The sequence below is a fragment of the Suncus etruscus genome, chromosome 15 (assembly GCF_024139225.1).
Source record: "Suncus etruscus isolate mSunEtr1 chromosome 15, mSunEtr1.pri.cur, whole genome shotgun sequence".
Classification (NCBI taxonomy): Eukaryota; Metazoa; Chordata; class Mammalia; order Eulipotyphla; family Soricidae; genus Suncus; species Suncus etruscus.
Genome location: NC_064862.1, coordinates 87,421,376 through 87,429,439, shown reverse-complemented (window position 1 = coordinate 87,429,439; position 8,064 = coordinate 87,421,376).

The following is an 8,064-nucleotide window of genomic DNA, read 5'->3' as shown; positions in this document are numbered from 1 at the left end:
CCCAAGCCAGGAGCAATTTCTGAGTGCATAGTCAGGAATAATCCCTGAACATCACCAAAACAAACAAACAAATAAGACAAAACCAAACAAAGGAATGTTTAAGAATTTTTTTTTTTTTTTTGGTTTTTGGGCCACACCCAGTAACGCTCAGGGGTTACTCCTGGCTATGCACTCAGAAGTTGCTCCTGGCTTGGGGGACCATATGGGACACCGGGGGATCGAACCGCGGTCCGTCCAAGGCTAGCGCAGTCAAGGCAGGCACCTTACCTTTAGCGCCACCGCCCGGCCCCAAGAATTTTTTAATTAAGTGTATCTATAGAGGGGCCAGAGCAATGGCACAGCAAAAGGGTATTTGGCTTGCATGCAGCTGACCTAGGGTGGACTGAGGTTTGATTCCCCAGCATCCCATATGGTCCCCTAAGCCAGGAGTGATTTCTGAGTGCATAACCAGGAATAACCCCTGAGCATCACCAGGTGTGGCCAAACAAACAAACTAGCAAACAAAAAAAAAGTGTATCTATAGAAAGGTTCTAATGTTTATGTTCAGAGAAGTCTATGAAAAAGTGTTGTGGGGCCTGAGAGATAGCATGGAGGTAAGGCATTTGCCTTACATGCAAAAGGTCAGTGGTTTGAATCCCAGCATCCCACATGGTCCCCTGAGCCTGCCAGGAGCGATTTCTGAGCATAGAGCCAGGAGTAACCCCTGAGCGCTGCCGGGTGTGACCCAAAAACAAAACAATACAAAAAAAAAAAAAAGAAAGAAAGAAAAAGTGTTGTGAGATATATGGACAAAGTGTTGTGAGATATATGGACAAAGATATAGAAAAAGTTGATTGTTTTCAGAGTGATGTATAGAGTTTAAAGTTTGATGCTATTACAACCAACTTTTATTGTGCCTATGCAAAATAACCACTTTTGTGCGTTCTGATCTGGGGTTCCCGCCTCTTGCAAAGAACAATGGAACACAACTTAAGTACCTCACTCAATTTTTTTTTTTTTTTAGTTTTTGGGCCACACCCACCGGTGCTCAGGGGTTACTCTTGGCTATCTGCTCAGAAATAGCTCCTGGCAGGCACGGGGGACCATATGGGACACCGGGATTTGAACCAACCACCTTAGGTCCTGGATCGGCTGCTTGCAAGGCAAACGCCGCTGTGCTATCTCTCCGGGCCCATCAATTTTTGGAGAAAAAAAAAAAAAGGGCAGTTATTAGGTTATTTTACCTAAAACAAAAAGCATCCCTGTTTCTTTTTATCTGTTTGTTTATAACTTGATTTCACCCAAAACAAAATTTTTTTTGGTTTTTGGGTTATAGCCGGTGACACTCAGGGGTTACTCCTGACTCTGTGCTGAGAAAAAATAGCTCTTGGCTTGGGAGACCCTATGGGACATTGGGGATTGAACCGAGATTCGTCCTAAGTTAGCAAGGCAAGTACCCTACTGCCTGCACCACTGTTCAGGCCCCTAAAACAAAGATTATTTTATATGTAAATCTGGATGGGACAGGCTCAGAATAGCCTGAGCTATGTCCTTACTGTCCCATCTGGGGGTGGTCTTTGTACTCAATAAAAATAGTTCTGGCAGGCAGCTTGGATAGAGATGAGGTAGAAGGTGCCCAGACTATATGTGTTGCACCCTCAGCCTGGTTTGGATTATTTCATATGCAACCCTAATTCAGAACTGCGGTTGGAGATATGGCACGTGGGATGATTTTACAGCTGACCCAGGTTTGATCCTCGGCAGCTCATAAGATTCCCCAATCCCTGCCATGAGCATCCCAATCCGTGCCATCTTTGAGCACAGGGTCAGGAGTCAGCCCTGAGCACTGTGTGGCTCCAAAACAAAACAAAGAACTATTTTTAATTAAAAAGAAAAGAAGATGAGGGGCCGGAGATATAGCATGGAGGTAAGGCATTTGTTTTTCATGCAGAAGGTCATTGGTTCAAATCCCGGCATCCCATATGGTCCCCGTGCCTGCCAGGAGCAATTTCTGAGCGTGGAGCCAGGAGTAACCCCTGAGCGCTGCCGGGTGTGACCCAAAAACAAAAACAAACCAATAAAAGAAAAAGAAAAAGGAGGAGGAGAAGAAGGAGGGGGAGGAGGAGGAGGAGGAGGAAGAGGAAGAGGAAGAGGAAGAAGAAGAAGAAGAAGAAGAAGAAGAAGAAGAAGAAGAAGAAGAAGAAGAAGAAGAAGAGGAAGAAGAAGAAGAAGAAGAAGAAGAAGAAGAAGAAGAAGAAGAAGAAGAAGAAGAAGAAGAAGAAGAAGAAGAAGAAGAAGAAGAAGAAGAAGAAGAAGAGAAGAGACGAGATATGGGGATTTGAAGACATGATTCAAAGATTGAGAGTCGGGGCCAGAGAGATAGCACAGCAGTGTTTGCCTTGCAATCAGCCCATCCAAGACCTATGGTGGTTGGTTCGAATCCCGGTGTCCTATATGGTCCCCCGTGCCTGCCAGGAGCTATTTCTGAGCAGATAGCCAGGAGTAACCCCTGAGCACTGCCAGGTATGGCCCAAAAAAACAAAACAAAACAAAACAAACAAAAAAGAAAAAACAAAAATTGAGTGTCTTCCTTGTAGGTAGGAGGCCAGATGTCAGGTGCCCATCATGGATTTCAGGGATTATGCAGCCCTCAGAAACACAAACAAGTGTTTCTGTTAATAATGACACAGTTCAGGGCCCGGAGAGATAGCACAGCAGCGTTTGCCTTGCAAGAAGCCAATCCAGGACCAAAGGTGGTTGGTTCGAATCCCGGTGTCCCATATGGTCCCCCGTGCCTGCCAGGAGCTATTTCTGAGCAGACAGCCAGGAGTAACCCCTGAGCACCACCGGGTGTGGCCCAAAAACCAAAACAAACAAACAAACAAATAATGACACAGTTCAAACAGGAACCTATGAAAACAGAGGTAAGTTGTGAATAACCGTGGTTCTGTACCAACAACACTTTGTTTCATTAAACCTGACTTAGCTGCATGCAAAGCAAAAACCTTACCTGCTGTAATATCACTATTTCCCTATTGGATGGTTTTTGTTTTTTCTGTTTTTTATTTTGGGCCATACCTGGCTGTGCACAGGGGTTAGTCCTAGCAGGCTTGGAGGAACCATGAGATGCTGGGGATCAAACTTGGGTCCATCTCTTTATTGCCTGCATGCAGGGCAAATGCCCTACTACAGTGCTATTGTTCCAGCCCCTTCTTTGATCTTTTTTGAGTGCTCAGGACTTGCCCCTAACTGTGTGCTCATTTAATCACTCCTGGTGGGCTGGGGAGAGGGCCATGTGGGGTACGGGGCCATGTCCAAAGGTGCTCAGGTCTTGCTCCTGGCTCTGCCCTCTTGAAATACTCCTGGTAGGCTTGGGGGACCCTATAGGGTGCAGGCATTGAACTCAGGCCCGCTGCTTGCAAGGCTAGCGCCCTCCCCGCTGTGCTGTTGCCTGGCGCCTTATTGGATATGTGTCAAATCAGTCAATGGACTCAGGGGATGGTTTGAGGGCACAATGTTCTGCTTTGAGATGCTGAACGTTTTATCTCCTAGTACTTCCAGGTCTGTTTCTCTTGAGACTCTGCTGCCTGATATTCTAGAAAGGCATCAGGAAATTTGCTATTTGGAGATTTTGGGGGGACTGGGCCATGCCCAGTGATGTTCAGGGCTCTACATCCAGGAATCACTCTTGGTGGTGCTTAGGGCACCCTGTGGAATGCCTGGGGTCGAACCTGAGTCAGCTGCTTGCAAGGCAAAAACACCTTCCTGTTTTTTCTCTTGCTCAAGGCCCGAAGGTCCAGTTCTGAGCACAGAGATCTGCTGAGAGCACTGTACTGGAGTTCTGCCCTGCTGTACTATCACTCCGGCCCATTAAGATAGTTTTTTAGAACAGACTAGTTCAGGTCTGACACTGGGGGCTTCTCGTTCTGTCTCATTTCTCCTAATGAGTAGCTGTTCTCTATTGAGTGCTCTTAAGGCTGATCAGTGGACTCGCATGGTGTCATTCCATCCTCAAGGACTGACCCTCCATTGATCAATTGGCTAATGGTTTTTGCAACTACTGGTGCATGGTTTTCCATGCATGGGATGGTCCTCTGACCCATCATGGCATTCAGTCTTGCTGCTATAATTCCTTTCAGGGGCTGGAGCGACAGCATAGCGGTAAGGCATTTGCCTTGCATGAGGCCAATACAGGACGACCCTGTTTCAAATTCCGGCATCCCATTAGGACCCCCAAGCCTGCCAGGAGTGACTTCTGAGTGCAGAGCCAGGATTATCCCCTGAGCACAGCTGAGTGTGACCCCCCCAAAAAAAAACACACAAAAATATAATTTCTTTCACACTAATTATTGGCTGCAAGATTTCCTTGTCTTCCAATCAAGTTAGGTTGGTCAATGGTTTCCCGTTGGGTCAGGCAATGATGTTGAATTGGGTTGGGTGGGCATTTCCATTTGGGTTGCACAGAGCTTGCTAGTTGGGTTGGACCTGGTTCCCAATTGGGCTCATCCATAGGAGATCTTATGGGATGCTGGAGATCAAACCCAGGTTGGCTGCATGCATGGCAAGCATCCGACCTGCTGTGCTATCTCTCCCTCCCCACCTCTGACTACTCATCTTCAGCTTCTCTGGACATCTTCATCATCAGAAACTAGTCTTCAGATCTCTACCACGAGCCTCTTCCCCACACATACAAGCACAAAATACACACAAACACACCTAAACACTCATAAACATACACAAACACATGCACAAAAACATAAACACAGGGGCCGGGCGGTGGCGCAAGAGGTAAGGTGCCTGCCTTGCCTGCGCTAGCCTTGGACGGACCACAGTTCTATCCCCCGGCGTCCCATATGGTCCCCCAAGCCAGGAGCAACTTCTGAGCACATAGCCAGGAGTAACCCCTGAGCGTTACCGGGTGTGGCCCAAAAACCAAAAACCAAAAAAAAAAACATAAACACACACAAACACATGCAAACATACACACACAGGCTGCTTGGTGACAAATTCTGCAGCCCTGATACACAAAATCCCTAGTGCTGCCCCCACACTCCACGTATTCCCCACAGATGACCTGATCTCCCTCACATTGTGGGCTCCTTATTTCCTGAGCACATATAACAACAAAATCTTGAGGCTTGACCAACTCTCTCGAGACCTTCACACTTACACCAGCCTCCTAGAATCCCAAGTGAAGGCACCCTTTAGAACCCCTAGGACCCCATTCAGCCCACCTCGTTCCCCTTCTCAGGATGGGGGAACTGAAACTTCCCAACTTCCCTCAGCCCCTTCTTCGGCCTCCACCATGCCCTCCCCGAGCTGCCCAGTCACCGCCCTCCTCCCGTGTCCCCAGGATCAACGACAAGAAGCTGCATCGCATCGTCCAGGTCTCCGTGGTCCTCTGGGCATTCGCACTGACCAGCTGGATCAGCGACCGTGCGCTTTGCAGTTTCTGGCAGCGGATCCATTTTTTCTTTCTTTCTTTTTTTTTTTTTTTTTTTTTTTTTTGGTTTTTGGGCCACACCCGGCGGTACTCAGGGGTTACTCCTGGCTGTCTGCTCAGAAATAGCTCCTGGCAGGCACAGGGGACCATATGGGACACCGGGATTCGAACCAACCACCTTTGGTCCTGGATCGGCTGCTTGCAAGGCAAACACCGCTGTGCTATCTCTCCGGGCCCCGGATCCATTTTTTCTACCTCCACAGCATCTGGTAAGCTTCTGGAGCTGGAGCCAGGTGGGGGGCAGAGAGAAGATGGGTGAGGGTGAGGCGGGGGTAGGAGGGGGGGTGGACAGATTCAGGAGGAGAGGCAGGTGTGGCTGCAGGGCGCAGGGAACCCCAGAGCATTGATCCCTATACTCCTGATGCAACCCTCTCCCTCTCCTAGGCATGTCTTCATCAGCATTACCTTCTTCCCTTGCAGTGGTCCTCAAACTATGGCCCTCGGGCCACATATTGTATTTGTACCTGTTTTGTTTCTTCATTACAAAATAAGATGTATGCAGTGTACATAAGAATTCATTCATAAGTTTTGTTTTTACTATAGTCAGACCCTCCAATGGTCTGAGGGACAGTGAACTGGTCCCCTGTTTAAAAAGTTTGAGGACCCCTGCACGGGATGGTGGCAATGGCCTTAATAGACGCCAGGTACGAACTGCTGGAACACACCCTCAAAGTGTGCTACTGGCCTCGGGACATGTGGCCCGTGGGGCTCCCTTATGTGGAAGTCAGCCAGGACGACAAGAGCTGCTGAGACGGAAACCCGGGAGGAGGCATCAGTGGCTTGGTGCTCCCACAAGGACAGGACAGAGCTGGGTGGGGAGCAGAGAGGTGCTATGTCCTCTCTCCCCTCCACCTGAAGATGATCAGATACCACCCAATGGTGGGAGCAGAATCAGGTACCACCCTAGGGTGGGAGTAGAATGACAGGTCACACCCTAGGGTAGGGCACAATCACGGATCAGGGTAGGGTCAGTAACATAATAATCCCATAAAAATGTTTACATACACAACACACCCCACCTCTGTACTCCAAGGCTGGGGACAGACCCCACCACTACCACCTCCTCAGAGCTTCCCATGACCTATCTGACCACCGTGGAGGTGGCCCAGTCCAGTTTCCCTCCAAATTTGACCTCTTGTGGTCTTCCCTTGGATTCACAGCTTGTTGTTCTGGGGTGACCCAGGAGAAAACACTAGTTTCTCAGCTGCTGAGACCAGAAAGGGAGAAGTTGGCAGCCAGGCTGGGCCCATAGAAACAGACATCTTGGGGCCGGGAAGGTGGCGCTAGAGATAAGGTGTCTGCCTTGTAAGCGCTACCGAGGAACGGACCGCGGTTCGATCCCCCGGCGTCCCATATGGTCCCCCCAAGCCAGGGGCGATTTCTGAGCACATAGCCAGGAGTAACCCTTGAGCGTCAAACGGGTGTGGCCCAAAAACCAAAAAAAGAATAAAAAGAAAAAAAAAAAAACAGACATCTTGGGGTGATCTTGGACTTTTTGGACCTGTCTCTGGACACGCCATGACTAGGACACTCAGTGGACATCCCAGAGGCCAGGACATTTTGGTGGTCATCCCGGTCCCCCTTCTTTCTGCAGTCTTGGCCAGTGGCGTCCCTGAACTTGATCTACTGGAGGATGCAGGGTACCATGAACCCTGGACTGAACCTGGACCAGACATGTGTGCCTCAAAGAGGGTTCTTTTTTGGGGGGGTGGGAGGCCTGGTCCACCTCTCAAAAAAGGATTTTTTTTTTTTTTTGGTTTTTTGGGCCACACCCGTTTGATGCTCAGGGGTTACTCCTGGCTATGTGCTCAGAAATCGCCCCTGGCTTGGGGGGACCATATGGGACGCCGGGGGATCGAACCGCGGTCCTTCCTTGGCTAGCGCTTGCAAGGCAGACACCTTACCTCCAGCGCCACCTACCCGGCCCAAAAAAAAAAAAAAGGATTTTTTTTTTAGGTGACTCATTTGGAGCTCCAGCAACCAGGGCAGGAGAGAAATTGGTGATGGTGAAAAGACAGAGCATGGAGGTAGCTGACCAAGATGTGAACTCAATTCCACTGGGTTCTTGTCACACCGTGTTGGGGTAGTGATTGCCCCCTACTACTAAAGCTCAAACATCTGGTTTATAAATTAGAACTATTTCTTCTGTTGTGGGTTTTCTGTCTGCATCAAACAAGATCAAGGAGGCAAGAGAGACAATACCATATGATAATATCTTTTTCTTGGATAAGACTGACCCGGTTTGGAAACTCATTACCACATCTGGTCTCCCAAGCACCACCGGTTGTGGCTTAATCCCCCACTCACTCCAGTCACCTACAGAAAGAAAAGATAAAGTACGAGGAGGATTTTTTGGTTTGTTTGTTTTGGGGTCACACCCGGCAGCGCTCAGGGGTTACTCCTGGCTCTCTGCTCAGAAATTGCTCCTGGCAGGCTTGGGGGACCCTATGGGATGCTGGGATTCAAACCGCCGTCCTTCTGCACGAAAGGCAGACGCCCTACCTCCATGCTATCTCTCTGGCCCCCACGAGAATTGTTTGACACAAAACCTGAAAAATGTTTAATCTCTTTCTCAACCTTTT